The 19777-nt window shown below is 43.1% G+C and overlaps 1 protein-coding gene across 1 annotated transcript in view; it reads left to right on the forward strand.

Annotated features, from left to right (window-relative positions):
- ALDH7A1 (aldehyde dehydrogenase 7 family member A1) overlaps window positions 1-1759 on the forward strand; it is a 42623-nt gene extending 40864 nt beyond the window's left edge. Inside the window, exon 19 of the mRNA XM_032425160.1 lies at window positions 662-1759. The gene's annotated coding sequence lies outside the window, so the exon portion shown is untranslated. The remainder of the gene's footprint in view (window positions 1-661) is intronic.
- The last annotated feature ends 18018 nt before the right edge of the window (window positions 1760-19777 follow it).

Consider the following 19777-nt stretch of genomic DNA (forward strand, 5'->3'; position numbering starts at 1 on the left):
AGGGATGGCTGTTTCTCAGAACATGTCTTAGAGAACTGTTTGATTCTTTAAGTCAAGAGAATGTATAACTTTGATAAAAATTAAAACCCACAAAAAAGAAAATGATGTTGGAGAATGAGGTGCTTGGAATCATGCATTTCCAGCACACACACACACATGCACACACACACTTGTATGCTCCGTATTGACCTAGTTCACCTTGAAACATCTCATGAAATGATCCTGCTGAAAGCCAAATTTTCTCCATTTTTTAAAGTTCATCATAGACTGGATTATGCTATATTGAGATTATCTGTACTTTTTAAAATAAGTAGTTGCTTAAGAAAATCATGCAATTTGGGCATTAACTTTAGAAATCTTGCTATGGCTTTGTTTTGCCTTTTTTATTTTAGGTCACAATGTTTAAGTGTTTTAGCCCTGTCTTAGGGACTGTATTACTATCTGAAGAAAGTAAAGCACCATTTAAAACACTTTTAGGAATCACATGCTGACAGGCCATTGTTATTTTGTGAAATTGTGCAAGGTGATTTTTGATTGAAATATTTTCTTATGTCCTGGGTTTTCCCAGGATGATATTTTTAAACAAATGTTCTAAGATATAAACTGTATCAGTGTTTGTTTTACCTTAAAATTTTTTACATTTATGATTTCTCTCTTTTAGGTTTTTAAGGAGGCTCTCCATCCTCCTGTGTATCTGTTAAAGCCATGATACGGTGGCCAATTTTCTAGCATGCTGGGGTGACTGGCAGATCTAGTCTTACGTATAGAAATCAAGTAAAACTGATTCTGAACGCTTTTTTGGAAACTAATTCTTCATAATTTTTCTACACGTTTCTAACAATTATGAGCACATATTTTTGTTACAATGCTTATTAAAAAATTTTGTGCTTAAATTGTCCCTCTTTGTCCTTTTTTAGTGACTCAACAAATAAATGTCACTTGTTAGTGTTTTTAACCAAGGAAGTTGAGATACACCTTTGTGTGTGTTGTTAGGGTTGTGTATTTTAAGGTGCTAGGGGCCCTGTACCGCTTCGTGTGATTACTGTTTCCGTTGAGCCCCTCCTGACTGCTTGCATCCGGTGCTGTCGCCATACTGCCATCTCCTGGCCCCATTGTGGACAAGACGGCTTGCGGTCAGCATGCCAGTTTCCACCACTGCCGTGAACCCTGAGTGTCTTGGCATCTTGCTGTACTTCTCCAGTCTCTGGAGACAGCATCCCACCGTCTGACCCTGGGATCCTGACTCTTATAGTTCCATAGGCAGGCATTGGAAGACTTGATTGTCCTGACCTCCATTTTGGGAGGCAGGCACTCATGAGGAAGACCTCACAGAACGGAGCTGAGGCAGTTTTCTCAAAGGAAATAGGGATGCGGTTACTTTTTTCACTCCTCTCTTCCTTGCTATGCAACCAGAGATCATTCTCGTGGCATTCTCTGTCCCTGGGAATGCTGAGGGGACTGAGGAGGCCATGTCCTTGCTCTTCTGCCCTTCTAGCACTTCAGATCTTTCTCCTGTTGCCTGCACTGTAACTTTACTTATCTGCCTGTTTGCTGTAGGCATTTGTGCTGGTGATTGTCTGCAACTTCTACCCTTTCTGTACTTCTCCCCTCTTGCACGTAACTGCTCATGTTTGGTTTTGAGATGTTTGTTGGCCTTAAAGGGAAATTTAAGGGGAAGTGTGAAGACATTAGGTGCCAGGATGTTATTTTTCAGTCCCAGAAAGTGTTGATACATTCTGATGTACTGAAGTTTTGGACTTTTCATGCAATCAAATCTATTGTTTTTTTTTTTTTTTTCTTTTAAGATTTTAAGTAGTCTACACACCCAACATGGGGCTTGCTCGACCTTCACAACCCCAAGAACAAGAGTCACATGCTCTACCCACTGAGCCAGCCAGATGCCCCAAATCTATTGATCTTTTATAGTTTTTCCGATTTAAGTTTAGAAAGTTAGGTTATAAATTTTTTCCTTTGCTTTTTTTTTTTAAGTGTATTTTTAAATACTTGTACACAGTTAAAAATACAGTAGGCCTAGAATGCTTAAAACACCATTCCCCCTGATCTGCCCCCGCCCCTTACTGGAGTGACCACCCTCACCTTTTCTACTGTTGCTGACCATGTTATTCCTAAGTAATAAGCTCCTACTGCTATTTTTCGGTAAATCAGTTTAGATATTGAATGCAGAGTTCTCAATGCGGTAGGTGAGGATTAACTTTCTTATTAGCACTTCCCCAAACATAAAGCCTCTTTCCCTCCATTCCCCTCATCTCTTTACACCACAGCATCTGGTTAAGTCTGTAGTCATGACTTAATTATGACTGTGCAAAGGGCAACAAATCATGCCTGCTTTCTTGTCTTTTTCCTGGAGTTTGTAATTGCCCTTATTGCTTAATTTGCTCTACATCTATTTTTTTTCTTATCGTGGTAAACTACAACATAACCATTTTAAAGTGTGCATCTCAGTGGCATTTGGTACATTGACTCATTGGTGCAGCGATCACCACTGACTAGTTCCAGAACATTTTTATCACCCCCCAGAGGAAACCCCATACCCACTGAGCAGTACTCGCTTTTTCACCCTATTCCCCAGTCCTTGGCAACCACCAGTCTGCTTTCTGTCTCTGGATTTGCTTATTCTGGATATTTCATAAAAATAGACCATTACTAGTTATTTCTAAATGCCTGGATTCTGTCACATGCCTGTTAAGATTTTCCAGTTACTCAGGAAGCTGTTTTTATTTTTCCAGGGATCACCTGTCCCAGTGCTCTTTGTCTTCTGCTTCAATGAGATGGTCTGCTCGGGGCTAGCATACGAGTGACCTCGGTGAATTTCCCTTTCCTTTGCTGGTCTTCTGCATTAGAGACTCTTGCTTCCTGGCTCCCATGCATTTTGTCTGATTGCTTTATACTCTAGTCTTGCTGGAGCACATCCTGCAGAAGCTTCCTGACTGGTGGTTTTGGAGGTAGTTTTTGCAGAGTCTTCTAAAGGAAAGGGCTTTGTCCCCACATTGAATGGAAAATTCGGTATAGGGTTCTGGATTAAAAATATAGAGACTATTTTTTTTTTTCCACTGGAAAGGCCTGTAAGTGTTTTGTGGGATTGGCCTATTGGTCTTTAATCCGTTTGGCCTTAAGGTGTAAGCTATGAATTGATATAAATTGATATCCCCTTCACATATTTAATACTCCGCCCCCCCCAGCCCAGATTTGATGAATGGATTTCCCTTTCCTCACTGAGCCTTTTATAATACGATGCATTCTTGTGGATACCAAGATCTGTTTGTAGGTTGTATATTCTGATTCAGTGATTAGTGTATATATGTGGTTGTGTATACATACATACACGTGTATTGGACTGATTTAATTCTTGTGGCCTTTATCTATTTTTAGAGGGAGAGAGAATCTCAAGCAGGCTCCCCACCCAGCGCAGAGACCAGGTGAGGCTTGATCTCAACCCTGAGATCATGACCTGAGGTGAAATCAAGAGTCGGACGCTTAACCGACTGAGCCATCCAGGCGCCCAATTCTTGCTATGGCCCAGGCCTTTAAATTCTTGTTACTAAAGTTTTTTGTTTTCTTTTTAGAGTCCTATTCAGATTACCCGTGTGACCTTCAGAAAGCAGCTAACCTATTTGAACTTCATTTTCTTAACTGTAATCTGGGGTCTACCAGTTTGGCTGCTTTGTTGTAAGCTGCAGAAAACAATTTTGCCTTTAGCAAAAATTGGAAAGAATGGTGGTCGCACTCACTTTGCTCCTGCAGGTTCATTCTCCAACATTCTCCCGCAGTGTGTCTTTCAGGGCTGACCTCTGGACTCCTTCACCTGAACTTTCTTTGTGTTCTGGTTTTTGATTGTGCAGAAAATCAAAGCACAGAGGTCAGAGTATCCATTTCCCCACTCCCTCCCTGCCAGCCTTTGGCAGTTACTGTCAGTGGTTTTAATCTTTGTTCTGTGACTACAGAGCTTGTCAGGTGCCCCCTCTGCTGTGGTGACACAGGATTCTGCCAACACCATTCCGTTTTCTTGCCCTTCATTCTCCAAGTGCAAATGGCATTGTGTTGATGCTTCCTGGGTTTGTCACCTTCCTCAATTCCTTATTCCCCGGACTAGCTAAAAAGCAGGTAATAATGAACTACCTTGTTCTGCTAGAATGAATGAACTTCAACTATTTTTAGGCCTTTTATTTTCTTTACTAAAAATTAAAATCTTGAAGCAGCCAGCGATTGGCCTGGTGTGGATCCTTTGCCTGTCCAGTACGTGACCTGCTCATTGTTTTGAGGAAGAGCAAGACCACTGTATTACTACTCGAATGCTGAAGTCAAGGGAACGTAATTCCCTGGATTTGGAAATAATGATATTATCCTGGGAATGAAATGTGGGTGCTGGTCTGCTAAAACAATACATTCCATTCTTCAGGGCAGTAATAATACCTGCCACAATTTTAAAGAAGAAAAATTATAAAAGTAACTCTGCCTGGCACATGGTGAGGGCTCCGTAGATACTGGCTATTGCTATTAGAATGTTTTCTGTATTTTCCTAAAAGAAATGTAGAAGCATCTTTCAGCTTTTTGAAACGGGAAGTTTTGGGGGATTTTCATTGGAATTACATTAAATTTATAAATAGATTTGGAAAGAACTAATTCATAGTACTCAGATTTTTTTGATCTCATTATGTATATGTTGATTTGTTCAGATATTTATGACTCCGCAAAATTTTGTAGTGCATTTCATGTGTCTTTTAAGTTTATTCCTATATATTTTAAGATTTGAGTTATAAATGAGATTTCCCCTTCCTTATGTATATGTTATTATGTAGACTGTTTACTTTCTAAGGTGGATTAGGTTTGAAAATGGAAACACAGGGGCACCTGGGTGGCTCAGTCGGTTAGGCGTCTGCCTTCAGCTCAGGTCATAATTCCAGGGCCCTGGGATCAAGTCCCACGTTGGGCTCCCTGCTCAGTGGGGAGTCTTCTCCCTCTCCCTCTGTCCTTCCCCCTGCTTGTGTGCTCTCTCCCTCTCTGTGTCAAATAAATAAGTCTTTATTTAAAAAAAAAAAAAAGAAAATGGAAACACATATCTATCAACACTCTACATTTGCTCTTGGCTGGTTGAAGGTCTTTTAGCCCTGTCAACTCTACAGTTGTGGAAATTTGGCCAGGATTCAGATAATATGGAGTTGTCTTTACGGTGTTGAGCTGTAGGTGGCGCTGCTGCACAGAGCAAATGCCTGAGTTTGGCAGGGAAGGGCGTTGTGTTGACTGTGGTATCCAGGAGGTCACCATGGAAAAGGTTTTCTACTCTGCAGACAGATGTGCTAAGCACCATGCCCTGCTTTTGTGGAATGCTTTACATTCCAGCGCCATTGGTAACCTGCATTTCCTACTTCTGGTCTGCTAATGACACAGATCACCTGAGCTTCTGTGGATGACTTAACTTTTGGGTAAAATCTAAGCCCCAGAATGTCAGCGAAAAAATAGTATTGGGCTGTAATTGCAGATGAGTGTCTTTTAAGTTAAGAAATGTTAGTAAGTTGGTTTATTTTCTGTCCACTCCCCCTGTTCCTTGTGGAGCATATGTGTGAGGTTACTCCAGTTTGAACAACCCCAGGGGACATTTTATTTGTTTCACTCATACTTCTATGGTACTTACTATGTTCCAGGCACTTTTCAAAGCACTTAACAAATAGAAACCCATTTAATACTCATAACAAGTTGTGAAGTAGGTACTATTGTAACACTCACTTTATTAATGAGGAAATGGAGGAACAGAGAGGTTGAGTAACTTTTCCCAAGTCAACCAGCTGATAAATGGTGGAAATGGCTGAAATTTGAACCCAAGCAGTCTGGCTCCAGAGTTAGTGCTCTAGTGATGAGTCACCTAAAATTAGTGTTCTCCTTCCTTGCCTACCTCTCTTTTGAATCGCTGTCCCTTCATTTTTTTCTTCTGTAATTTAATTTTTTGTTTTTATATAATCACAAACTTCAAAATTGGAGTACAGTACAAAGAACTTCTTTCCCCTTCACTATTTGAGAGTATGTATTGACCTCTCCCAACACTCCAAATCCTTGAATATGTATTTCCTACAAACGAGGACATTTTCCTACATAACTGTCATATGCCATCAAGATCAGGAAATTATTGATACATCTTATTCTCAGATCCCATTCAACTTTAACCCCTTGTATCAGTAATGTCCTTTATACCAAAAGGAGCTGTGTTGTTCTACTTTTTTTCTTGACTTTTATGACCATGACACTTTATTTTTTTTTTTAAGATTTTTATTTATTTGAGAGAGGGAGAGCGCAGAGGGAGAAGCAGACTCCCCACTGAGCAGAGAGCCCCACATGGGGCTTGACCTCGGGACCCTGAGATTATGACTGGAGCGGAAGGCAGACACTTAACTGACTGAGCCACCTAGGCACCCTGACCATGACACTTTGGAAATTACAACTTAGTTGGTAGAATGCCCCTGAACTTGGTGTTTGCTCATGAGTAGATTCGGGTTTAAGATTTGTGTTTTAAGGAGCGCCTGGGTGGCTCAGTTGGTTAAGCGTTTGCCTTTGGCTCAGGTCATGATCTCAGGGTTCTGGTATGGAGCCCTGTATTGGGCTCCCTGCTCAGCAGAGAGTCTGCTTCTACCTCTGCCTCTCCCCCCTGCTCATGCTTGTGCTCTCTCAAATATATAAAATCTTTAAAAAATTTTTTTTGTGGTAGAGCAGTACAATCACAGAAGTGATGCTGTGTTCGCCTCGCTGCATCTTACCAGGCTCTGGCTTGTTGCCATTTGTCCATTACTGAGGATGTTAATGTCACTCTCATAAGGAGGTGTCTGCTGGCTTTCTCCATTGTAAAACATTTCTTTTCCCCTTTGTAAATGAATGTCTTTCACAGAGAGGTGCTTTGAAACTACCTATATGGCCTGTTTTCTCTTAGACTTTCTATTTATTTACTTGTGTTTGTATGTTCTTATGTTTTCCTATTTACTTTTTGGAGCAAGATGTTCTGGGTGGTTCTTGTACTTACCTGCTCCAGCCTTCGAATCAGCCATTTTCTCTGAAGAGCCTGATTCCTGTTAGTCAAGAATCCTGTTGAGAAGCCGAGACATGTGAACATGAATATTTCAGTGCTGCAAGGTCCTCACAGCAGACAAGAGTTGGGAAATACACATACATACAACCTTTCTACATATGGACAACCATGAGGCCATATCAGAACTTCACATCCAGTCCAACATCATAGTGCTTGTTCAGTGTTTGCCTTTCCAGGATTTGCTTCTCTTGTCTCTGACCGTCAGAAACCTGCCTCCCAGTAACCCTCGATACTTGTTCTGGTTGGTTTCACCAATCTCCCATTCTCCCAAGGATGCCCTGCTCACCTCATCCTGGTTCTCAGGGTGTTGGACTCACCCTTACCATGGACGTCTTCCTCACCCAGCTCAGCCTCAAACACCCACCCACAGCTACTCCCACATGGGGACATCCTTCTTACCCATCTAATGGCTTTAGGATTGCATTGTTGAGGAAGAGAGGCAAAGAGGACCTGACCTTTCCTTACATGTGCAGTTTCGAGTCTGATTCCAAATGGCATTTAGGTGCCCCCACCCTGCCTGCCTGCCAGGGAGCTGAGATGTCTGGGGCTTCAGCTGGCTGTACGGGGAGGTGCAGGTCTGGGAGGTTTAACACCCGCGTCTAGGCACAGCTCCGTTTCAAGTGGGGTGAAGGCTCTGAGGAATCCCCTGATCTCTCTGGCCCTAACTCTTGTGTGTGAAGTGAATAGGCTGGACCAAATCTGCTCTCAAAAGCTGGTCCCTTGTGGGCCAAAATTGGCCTGGGTGCCTGTTTTGTTTGGAATTTAGCTTTTATAAAAATCAAATTAAAATTTCTGAAAGCCTAGGCGGTGTACTTTAATTTGCCGCAGTTGGCCACAACTGTGATCTTCCCCAGCTTCGTGCATTTCCTTCCAGCCCAGGGGCTCCGTGGCTTTATTCTTGCAGCTCTGATGAGTTAGGCATACTTCAAAAAGCCTTCTTGGCTAAGTACAGGTTTTCTACCGAGAGTGGAACAGTTTACATAGACTTAAGTCGGGACCCTGGCATTATTTAGGATATTATTTTAGCTGCTTGGGCAGAGACTACAAGGAAGAAAGGCTAAACAAACTAGTTTTTCTGATTTAAGAGTTCAGGTGTAAATAGTCCAGGGTGGGTCAGTGACCCAGGCTTTGTTGTTCTGCATAGTGAAAGGTGGGTCACTGCCGCTCCGCATTTCAGCTTGGATATAGTTGGGAAGGCGCTCTTCCGTTGAAGCGTGTGACCCAGAAGTTGCACATGTCACCTAAGCGGAACTTAATCACGCAGCAGACACAACCCATGAGAGGTGAGAAATAAACCTTTAATCTTTTTTTTTTTTTTAAAGTAATCGGTACACTCATCATGGGGCTTGAACTCACAGCCCTGAGATCAAAGGTTGCATGCTCTACGGACTGAGACAGCCAGGCGCCCCCAGACCTTTATTCTTGGGAGCCATGTATCCAGTCAAAACCTGGGTGTGGCGTTATGTTGAGAGGACAGAAGGGATATTGGAAAATTAACACCTTCCAACTCTGTATGTGTTAAAAATACTCCCCTCTGCCCACTATCTGGAATATCCTCTGTCTTATGTCATTTTGCTTCTCTATGCGGGTATTCTGCCAATTAAGAATGCATTTAGATTCTGTCTTCATCCCGGAGGGCTGTCTGTCATTTATCCCTTAGTAAAAAATGGAGGTGGTGAGCTTCCCAAAGCAGCAGATGAGGGACCTTACAATGTTGGTTAGGAAAGAGCAGGAGGTGGGACAGTGGAGTCAGGGTTGGCAGAGGTGGGTGGGAAACACTGTGGGAACACCAGGCTGAAGGGAAAGAGCAAATCCTGGGAGAAGGTAGTGCTGGTAAAAGAGAAGTGGGAAATCCAAGAGAACCCAGGACGTGAGCTTCCACTAGTGTGGCCTCTTTGCTCCAATTTCTGCTCTGTGGCTCAGTGGATTTGTAACCCGTCACACTGGGGCTTTCAGAAGGGCTAGGTTCAGTTCCCCAGCTCTGCGCCATGTGATGCTGGGAAATCCAAATCTCTTCTAAGACCCACTGTCCTCCGTAAAATGGGCATGATCTTCCTACCAGCCTTCTTTTCCCAACACTACCATGAAATACAAATGCAGTGTCAAATAGGAAAATTGTGTGTACAAAGTCTAATAGAAAGATGGTATTGATAGACGTGGTAGAACTCTCTATGTTCTGTGCAGAATTCGTCTAGGCCTGGGCTGACCCAGGGTTATGGATTTAGTTAATACGGGGTCACCCTGGTTGAAAGGTCATTCCTGCAGCAGCCAGGGTCTAGGGGAGAGCACATGGTCTGGGGGGCTGGGGCCCTCTTTGTCAGGTTCAGGACCTGGGCTTCAGAGTAGTTACCTGTCTGGAGAGGTGAAGAAGATGAGCACGTCTCAGGTTTTTTATAGTCAGAAACACCTTAGGCTGGGCCATGGGGTTGTGGTAGGATCTCCAGAGCTGCCTCTGATGGGTGCGGCGGCCCAAAGGACGTGGCTTGAACTCACAGATGTTGGATTCCTCTGAGCCAAATAGCCATAGAACTGATCGTCTCTGCTTTTGACCTGGTTTGAGCTGGTGAACTCATTCACTTGGTTGGCTTTTAGCTGTGAAAATTTCCTGTGTGGAATGAGGAGCTATTTTGTATTTAATAGTGTGTCATCTGAGTGTGCGGTCAACCTGAGGACATTCCGCTGTGAGCTAGGAACGTGAGCTTTGCTCACAATCTCAAACCGTGCGTGAGAGAAGCTTTGCCTCCGTCCTTTTTCAGAGCCGAAGTGTCACATTGCCTTACCTTTTCTGGGGATGCTATGAGGTGGACCGCCTCCCAGGGATGCATCTTGTTGTATTTTGTATTGCAGCTTGGAAAATCAGGTGTTCATTTTGTATTGTATCCCTCAGTATTAATGTCAAAATATGACAAACTATTTTAGAAATAATCAAGATGATTCACCGAAAATTTTTTTTCTTGCCTTGAAGTGATGTCCTGTTCCAACGTACAAAATTAGGCATAACCACTGTAGTGTTTCGGTGGTGTTTTAAATCCTGACTCCAGATACCCAAAGCAGAGTGATGAAGTGATTTTAATCTCCTGAGATGGCAAAGAACCTTTAAAGAAAAAAGGATGAGGACATTTTTTATAGCTTCTGGGCTGTAGACTCTGCCTCAAATGACTCAGTGAATTTTTATTCTCATACTTTGCTCTGTGTAAGGAGTCAAAGAAAGATGTTTTCTTTTTTTTATTTATTTATTTATTTTTTTTTTATTTATTCATGAGAGTCAGAGAGAGAGAGAGAGAGAGGCAGAGGCGGAGGGAGAAGCAGACTCCCTGCCTAGCAGGGAGCCCGATGCGGGACTCGATCCCAGGACCCTGGGATCATGACCTGAGCCGAAGGCAGACACTTAACCATCTGAGCCACCCAGGCGCCCAAAGAAAGATGTTTTCATACCTCTGCCTCCCTCTGCCATTCCCCTCAGCTGCCAAGGAAATAACAGATCATTCTCATATTTTCTCTGAGCTCAGGTAAGCTGAGGGTCTCCCAGCCTCATTCCCCATTTGTATTTTTTGACCTCTACACATTTAACAGTGGCTTTCTCATGACCACACCGCCTCCATTCCTCCTTGAAGGATTTCGTTTTATTCTTGCTCACAGAAAGCACAGAGCCACACTGGCTGCAGGTGGTTTGGCCTTCCAGAACTTCCACACCACTAGAGGGCAGGTGCCCCACCATTGAGATTTTACCGCCTACATGCCTCTCAGGCTAAGTGGCTGGAGTCATCATTGCCTTGCATCTTTATAAATAACCTTGTCAGTGTGTCATTTCCTCTCTCCCCCAACAGGATGCTTCTCTGTAACATGATTTCTCTGAAGTGGGCAAGAGCCCAATTGTTCCCTCAAAGTTGCCTAAATGACTTGAAGGGCTTGAATTTTCAGTAGCTTACAGAAAGAAAAGGGGCTTTCTAACTGGTACAACTGTTCTCTCCAGTGAAGACTCCCTGGCTGACCTCTGTTTACCATCAAGCAGTATAGTGCCAACCACACTGTGACTCGTACTTCAATAATCATTACAGGAAACTCGCTTTAGGATTCTTCTTGGACTGACAAGGTCTACTTCTGGTTCATTGTTATTTCTTCTGTCTTGTGAGTATCCCTTAACAATAAGGAAGGTTACAGAGAACTTTTTAGAGCATCTTCACCCCAAAGTCATATTGACTTCTCTCTCTCTTTTTGCCCCCAGCAGTTACAGTGCATCGTTATTTTCAACTGTCTGTTTCCCTCAGTAAATGAAAGTTCTCTGAGGTCAAGACCTTCTCTAGCTTATTTAAGACCTTGTGTAGCTCTTTCTCTCCTGTATCTAATGAGATGCATGGTATACAGGATGGAATCAGTAAATGTTTCTTGAATAAGCAAATAAATGGATGCTTTGCAGAGGTTTTGGCTTCTTTTTGTATGTGTAGGGGAAGAAAAAAATTTTACTCTACCCTCTTAGATTCATTAATTGGGACCTGTGTATTAAACTGAGAAAAAGATAGATTGACAAGAGAAAAGGAATATAAATTATATTTGTTATTAATCTTTTAATTTTTATGTGCACAGATGCCTTCATAAAAATGAAGACTCAAAGAAGTGGTTGAACTTGGGGGCTTACATACTATTTTACCAAAGGGTGGTAAATTGTAGAGAAATGACAAGACAAAGGAAAAGGGGCTTGGGCTTTTCGGGATGGTAGGCTGTGGAAAGGTGAATATATGGGGGAAACTAATGGAAGATAAAGTTATCTAGTAAGGTATATGCAGACTCAACACTCTCTCCATGGCTGGTTATAAAGTTTGTTCTCTTCCAGGTACAAGAGAGGTGGATACCTTTACAAGGGAAGTTCATGCTTTTAGGCAGATTGGGGGAAGTTGGAGAGCTTTCCCTGTGTCTACTTTTTCTCACTTGCATTCAGTTCAGAATCATTTTTCTGCTGAGGTGGCATATTTTGGGGTGATATATTCTCATCCCTTTCATGTGTTTGGTAAAATTTGGTTGTGGTAGAGAAGCCTCATTTGCCACTCCACCATCCATTCTCTCCCTCTTAAAGTAGGTATATGGCTTCCTGGAATAAAGACAGCATCTTCCCAGCTCTTTGCTGTGAGGTGTGGTTTGTGAAAAAAACGGGCTGGGTTTCTGAGGACTTCTAGGACCAGATTACCACCTCTGGATTGCCAGCCCTTGGGCTTTTCTGAGGTGGAGAGATAACCTTCTATCTTGTTCATGCTACTCTAATTTTGGTGTTTTTGTTTGTTACATTAGCCCCACCTAATCATAACAGATATGTTGGTTTAACATTTGTGTTTTTGAGGACCGGGGGAGATTGGGATTAAAAATCTAAATCTAGGGGCTCCTGGGTGGCTCACTCATTAAGCGTCTGCCATCAGCTCAGGTCACGATCCCAGGGTCCTGGGATCGATCCCCGCGTCGGGCTTCCCTGCTCTGCGGGGAGCCTGCTTCTCCCTCTCCCACTCGCCCTGCTTCTGTTCCCTCTCTTGCTGTGTCTCTCTCTGTCAAATAAATAAATAAAATCTTAAAAAAAAAAAAATCTTAATCTAGCTGGGATGACCATAGAAAACGATGCCACTTTCAGGTGTTCAGAATCTTAAGACAGCCTTTGCTCAGGTGCTTTTCTTGGCTAATTTATTTCGTATCTGCCTGCTCACAAATGGGGAACATGTCCCCTCTTCCTGTCTCACCCCTTGACTTAGAAATGTTAATAAATTAGTACATCAAAATATTGATATGCGGCGCCTGGGTGGCTCAGTTGGTTAAGTGTCTGCGTTTGGCTCAGGTCATGATCCCAGGGTCCTGGGATCGAGCCCCATGTGGGGCTCCCTGCTTAGCGGAAAATCTGCTTCTCCCTCTCCCTCTGCCGCAGGCTGCTCCCCCTGCTTAGGCTGCTCCCCCTGCTTGTGCTCTCTCTCTCTCAAATAAATAAACAAAATCTTTAAAAAAAACAAACCCCACGTTGATGTATTTAATATGTCCCGGTAGGCGGAAGGTACCCGTGTACCTGTAACTGGCAATGAAGCAGGAAGTTTGTTGTGCCCAACTTGGTATTTTGTTTTGCTCTTAGACATAAGGAAAAGGCAACCAATTGCATTTTTTAAAAAAGACTTTCCCCTATTACTACTAGTATTTTTTTAAAGTAGGCTTCATACCCAACGTGGGGCTTGAGCTCAAAACCTCGTGATCGAGAGTTGCATGCTCTACCCACGGAGCCACCCAGCCACCCCTCCCCTATTATTTTTATGTCACTGGAGCCAGTTTCTTTTTCCTGTTTCCTTTAAAGGATTTACATTTCTTTATTGTCTTGTTGAACTCAGCTCGTATTTATAAGCACTTCCTCGACAGTGGCACATTTCTTTCTTCAACCAGTTCTTTCCTATACACGTTGGGTATCTAAACCTTGTTCCGCTTACCTTCGTAGCCATAAAGGAGCAGGGAATGCTGTCTTTTTCAAAGGAGTGGTGGCTATGAATACGTGCAGACCGAGGGGTGGGGGGCAGTTGATGAGCTGTCCCTCAAGTCTGCGCCACGGCTTTATGAGAAAATCCTTTGCCTTCATTTTCAAGTGAATAATACCTTTTTTTTTTTTTTTTTTCTGTAGGAATTCTCATTAAGCTTAGGCAGTTATGGAATTGGGAACTTAATAAAGTTCTAATTGGAGTCAGGGGACGTTAAAATAAGAAATTTTGCTCTCGAATGCCCCTGCACTTTGAACTAGTAGGGGTCAAAAAGCAGAAGGTCCTGTCAGGTTGGGCCGTTTGAGGGAACTTCCGTGGTTTGGGCAATGTCTCAGCTGGCTGCACAGTCCAAAGTGTTAGGTGTCCTCCTGAACCCTCAGGTTGAAAAACACCTATTACGTTGAATCATAAGAAATTGCCATTTTGTTTTTAAGTTTAAAAAAATGGTAAAATATTGGAGGTTTATTTGGATCAATCTACACGTGAGTTTTTAGTTTTCGTGAAGAGTTAATTTAGAACGGTGACCATGAATGTCATGAGAAACGAAACATTATATATAATGCAAGGCTGGAAATGGATTTTTTTTAATGAATAATTTGTAAATAAGGAAATGAGGCTCAGGGAGTAGAGATCATTTGTCCACGTGTCCAGAGCTGGGAACTAGAGGAGTCATTATGGGAACCTGGATCTTGCTTAACTTGAAGCCAATGATCTTTTCATGAATACTCACTGCCCCTTCACTTGTATTCAGTGTGGTAACCTCCTTGGTCAGTTTGGGAAGCAAATAATCACTGCACAAATGAACCTTCTTTTGTTGTGGAGCTGTTGAAAAGCCTTGAGCTTCTATATAATTACGTGGCTACTTGAAATTAAAAAAGCATCTCAGTATGTTGTTAAGAACCATCTTTTAAAAATGGACGAATAAATTATTTTCTTATGATGGAAGCAAGGCATTGGGGGGGGAAAAAAACCAAGATGGAAGCAAGGCATTGGGGAAAAAAACAAACCAGAAAGTACACATAGGCAGAAGAGAAAAAATCTGGCAGCCATGATTTCAGCAACTGGAGACAAGCAGTGTTAATACTTGGATATTTGTCCTTATCTCTCTGTGCTCATTTATTTAACAAATATTGATGGAGCACCCACTCCGTGCCAGGCACTGTACTAAGTGGTAGGCTGGTTTGGACAACAAGTAGATGTAGTCTTTGCCCTCAGTCTAGAGGAGGCCAAAGTCAATAAACAAGTACACCAACAAATACTTTGTCCACATATTGAGATATTTGAAATAAAATGCCATTAAAAAAAAGAGAGGGTAGAGTTCTGGAGTGAGAGAGGAATGAGAAATATGCTTATTTAGACAGGGAGGTCAGGAATGGCCTTGTTGAGGAGAAGACATTTCCACGGAGATGAGAATGGTTAAGTAGTCAGTGATATAAATCACTGAGTATCTTGGCAGAGGTATAGTCAACACAGTGAGGGAGATCAGAACATGCGACCCCAAAAAAGCCCTCTTTGGCATATTGAATATTTGGAGCTGGATGCACTTGAGAAATAGCAGATGCAGGAAGGGCTCTCTGATCTCCCCCCTTGTGCCTAAAAGTAGAGTGTCCTCCCGGTACCAGGAAGGAGGAGCACATTCTTATCATTACACACACGGAGTCAACATGAGATGCGTCTGCACAGAAATACCTTATGAAAACAACCCTTATTTGGTGTTAGTTTCCCCCATGTATATACTAGTCACCTTGCCACACATCGCCGCGTTCAGCCCCAAGCCACCTTTCCTTTGCCTTGTCACATCGCCACAATTTATTGCTCTTTGCTAATGTGGTATACGAGCCCTCGGGTCTAACTGCTGCTTTGGGATTTTCACTTCTATGTAGGAAACCACCCATGCCTTGGAGAAATAGTAACATCAGAAAAATCTATATACTTTTTCTCCTGTCAGTTCAATTCCTAGGCCCTAGCCACAGAACCTAAGAGGGTCGAGTAAAACTCTCTCCTCCCCCGCAGCAGGAAGGAGGCTGGCACATTTGACAGACTTTCCAGGAGGAGGCACAGGAGGTGTCTGGCCTGGAGAGAGGCCCACATTTTCATAGGGTGTGGAAGAGAGCTGGAATTGTGTCCCATGTGATTATTACACATGTAACTTTAGAAACAAAAATGGAATAATTCTGTGTACATGGTCATTGTCACTTTTTTTTTCATAATCAACACATAGATTTGGGGTGTATTGTCTGTGACACACGAGTGTCCTTACCTGGGTAACCCTGCCTGTTCCTTGCTCTCCCATTGCCTTTGTGGGAGAGAAAACTAGGCTATCTGTTCCTACTGTCATAATATAAATTAGGAAAAGGAAAAACTGCCACTTCCTTGTATACACAGCTATGAAAGTAGGTCCCTGGGACTGAGTAAAACCCACAAATGGGCATTTTCCTTCCAGGAAAATATTTTTTTATTACTAGCCTTTCTCCTGCCCAGGAAGAGGATATAAATCAGATTTGTGCACAGTGTTAATATCATTAAATTGTAACACCTTAAAATCACATCATCTATCTACTCTTAATTTCTTCCGAATCTCACAAAACTCGGTGTTCAACCAGAGCCACGTTCTGATTTCTCCCAAGAAATTTATATGCTCCTCTGCCCTTCTGTGCGGCATTTGGGGAAATTGTTTGTTTTTAATCACTGTGCTATTTTTGGCCACCATCAGTATTTCTCTTGATAACCACTGAGGGAATGTGGCACATGCCAGGGCTGGGACTTGAGTTGTTTGTAGTTGCAACACTGAAAATCACCATATCTGGTCCTGACAGATCCACCTTCCTAAGCTCAAGTGAAAAAGACAAGGTTTTGAGAAACAAGTACAACAAACAGGGTTTGGCATATTTTGGGTGGTTCTTGATGACAGGCTTCCCCAAGACAAAGCAAAGAAAGAAAACAAGCCAGGGGCCGTTTTATGCTTGGGTACTTTCCCAGAGTTTGCACAGGCCCCAGAGAAGAGAAACTTCTTTTCAGGTTTGTGCACTGGAAAACTTTGCTTGATGAGACTGATTTAAAGAAAAAAACACCTCCACATCCTGACACACCCAATCTGAGGGAAAAACCACCTTCAGTCCCCACCCAGCTGGAATTCCCCCACTCCATCCACTTTTTGGTAAAACTCAAATACGAGATGTGACAAATGCTCCCAGCTCTCATCCTATGTGCCTAGAACATTCCATGGTGTGTGTGTGTGTGTGTGTGGAACATACACTGCCAATTCAGACCAGCCTGATATTTGGGAGAGTTGGGACCATTATACTTGGCAGTTGTTTTCCTAAATTATCATGAGGGGGAGAAAAATCTTATACAAATAGGTTATTGCTATTAATGGATTTTCTTCCCATGCAACCTGTTTCCTGGTCCTCTGTCACCTGGGAAGGGAGGAAGACACATGAAACGTGTTTTATTAAGCAAGTCTAATTCCCAGAAAGAGGACAAGAAAACTACCCTCTATGACTGAGGATGTAGGGAAGCTGTAAGATTCCCACATGGGTCATTTTGGTGCAGCATTTGAATGGGTGGATGGAAGTCGGCATGTGGATTTTCTTCCCTAAGGGGCTTCTTGAAGCATAGGAGACTCTATTTAGTAGGGATAATTTAGAAGCCATGGCCAATTCACTGAAAGTCATCATTACAAAAATCCAGCGTGTTTTTGACCGGTCTTAGGAATCTTGAGCAATTTAATGGATTTACTCCTAGGAGATTATTGAGAAACAGGAAGTTTGGGTCCCTGACATTCCTGTGTGCAGCGATGAGATGAGAAGTGGTCCCTTGTGTCTTCAGTTCCAGGACAGCAGGTGCTGCCTGCCCAGGTCCTGGCCTCTTTGAGAATTAGCTGAGGTCACTGTCTTCCTGCAGGGGCTAGGAGTCCCGCCACAGAACCTCCACCTGCTTCCAGAAGGCAAGTGGTCAATGGACGCTGGTCAGCCTCTGAGACCCTTTGGATGGCCTTGGGTAGCTTTTGTTCTCTAGGCTTTCAATTCTCTAGTCCCTTCTCCGAAAAAGGAAATGTTTTCTGGAAATGTTTCTTTTTAGGAAATTAAACTTAAGGTGTTGAGACATATTTCCAAGCCTGTTAAGAAAGGCCTCAACCAGTGATACAGGATGGTTTACCTGGCATCTCGTTCACACTTTGGCCTTACTTGGTGCCAGATAATGGAAACATATTGCAGGTATTCTAAGATTTGAGGGACTTAATGAAATAGTAGAGTTTACTAATGTGGTGCTGTTAAAAAGAAATAGTAATAATCTTAATGACCAGACATTATGGGCCCAAGAATCATTCTGGCTATGTAATTTTTTAAAGAAGATTTATTTACTTATTTCAAAGAGCACGAGTCAGGGGGGAGGGGCAAAGGGAGAGGGAGAGAGCGAAAGAGGCAGACACCCTGCTGAGCACCGAGCCTGGGGCTGGATCTCACAACCCTGAGGTAATGACCCTGAGACACTTAACGGACTGAGCCACTTTTTCAGATTGCTCTGTACTTAGCCAAGCTTCGGAATGGATCTCCTAGTTTTGGTAGTCTGTAAACATACTATGCTTTGGTGGACATCTATTTAAACTATCCTAGCCTTCCTTTTCTTGAACACTGTATACCATGTGAACGTGTGGCTCTTTGTTAAATACACCGTCATGAGCTTTAGGTAGTTTCTACTGAACTTTTTTTTTTTAAAGATTTTATTTATCAGAGAGAGAGAGCACAAGTGGGATGAAGGGCAGAGGGAGAAGCAGACTCCCCACTAAGCAGGGAGCCCAACGTGGGACTCGATCCCGGGACTCTGGGATCATGACCCGAGCCAAAGACAGATGCTTAACCAACTGAGCTACCCAGGCGCCCAAGCTTCAGGTGATTTCTAAACATGCAAAAAGTGTGGACTTAGGAAGAGCCTAGCGTAGTAATCTCGAGTAAGGCTTCTGGAATCAGAGCATCAAATCCTGGCTCCTGTACTAATTAGCCCTGACTTCCAATAAATTACTTTACTTCTCCGTGACTCAGTTTCGCTGCCTATAAAATGGGGGTGTGGGGGTGTGGTGGCCATTAGCATGTGCTTTGCTAACCTTCAACTGTAACTGACCGAGGGCCCCAGCCCCTGTGCTCTGACATCTATCCCTGGGGTTCCCTGTGGCTGCTCCTAGCTTATTGAGTGTGGCAGGGATATTAAGATAGATCCAATCCTGGGCCACACGAAGCTCCTGTATTTACCACTGTGGCTTGTAGACTCTTTGATGGCTTTGCCTAACTGTCCCTTTGTGATGTTTCCAGGCAGCCTGCTGCCTGTCTCCTCCCTGGCCTCACATGGCATCATGGTCTCAGGCCTCTCCCAGCCTAGTCCAGCTCCCTCCCTCTTATCCCTCGTATAAGTAGTACCCCTAATATCGGGTTGTCAGGTTAAGTAAGCAACAAATAAACATCAGGGTGTCCAGTTAGATGTGAATTTAAGATAAGCAACCAATCATTTTTTTTTTGAAAAGTATACTTTAGCTTTTAGTAGACTCATATTTGGCCAAAAATTTGGGGAAATTCAATTCCCATCTTGGCTTCTGAGGGTGCCAATAATTGTACCCACCTCAGAGGTAGAATTGAATCACTAAAAGATGTAATTAGAGGGGCGCCTGGGTGGCTCAGCTGGTTAAGCGTCTGCCTTCAGCTCGGGTCATGATCCCAGGGTCCTGTGATTGAGCCCCGCATCGGACTCCTTGCTCAGCAGGGAGCCTGCTTCTCCCTCTCCCTCTGCCTACTACTCCCCCTGCTTGTGCTCTCTCTCTCTAACAAATAAACAAATAAATAAATAAATCTTAAAAAAAAAAAAGATGTAATTAGAGCTGGACTTGGCACATACAAAGTGCTCTGTAATTAGTTTTTTTTTTTTTTTATCAAAGTCAGAGGGTGTGATGGATACTGAATGTGCTCTCCTTGGGTCCCGTAGCCTTGCTCTCAAGGTGGCCGTGGGGACCAGTTGGGCTCCAGGCTATGTGTCAGGTGCAGGTCATCTCCCTGATACAGAGTGATCTGTTGCAGGGTGATGGAGCTTGAGTGACCCACGCAGAGAGAGTGACCCTGACAGCAAAGCGACTCTGCTCTCTTGGCTCCCTGCCCATCACTCTTTCTTCTTTACTGCCTGTTTTTTCTTTCCTCTGGTTTATTTCTTT

Source organism: Phoca vitulina, unplaced genomic scaffold (genome assembly GCF_004348235.1).
Source record: "Phoca vitulina isolate PV1807 unplaced genomic scaffold, GSC_HSeal_1.0 scaffold32, whole genome shotgun sequence".
NCBI classification, from domain to species: domain Eukaryota; kingdom Metazoa; phylum Chordata; class Mammalia; order Carnivora; family Phocidae; genus Phoca; species Phoca vitulina.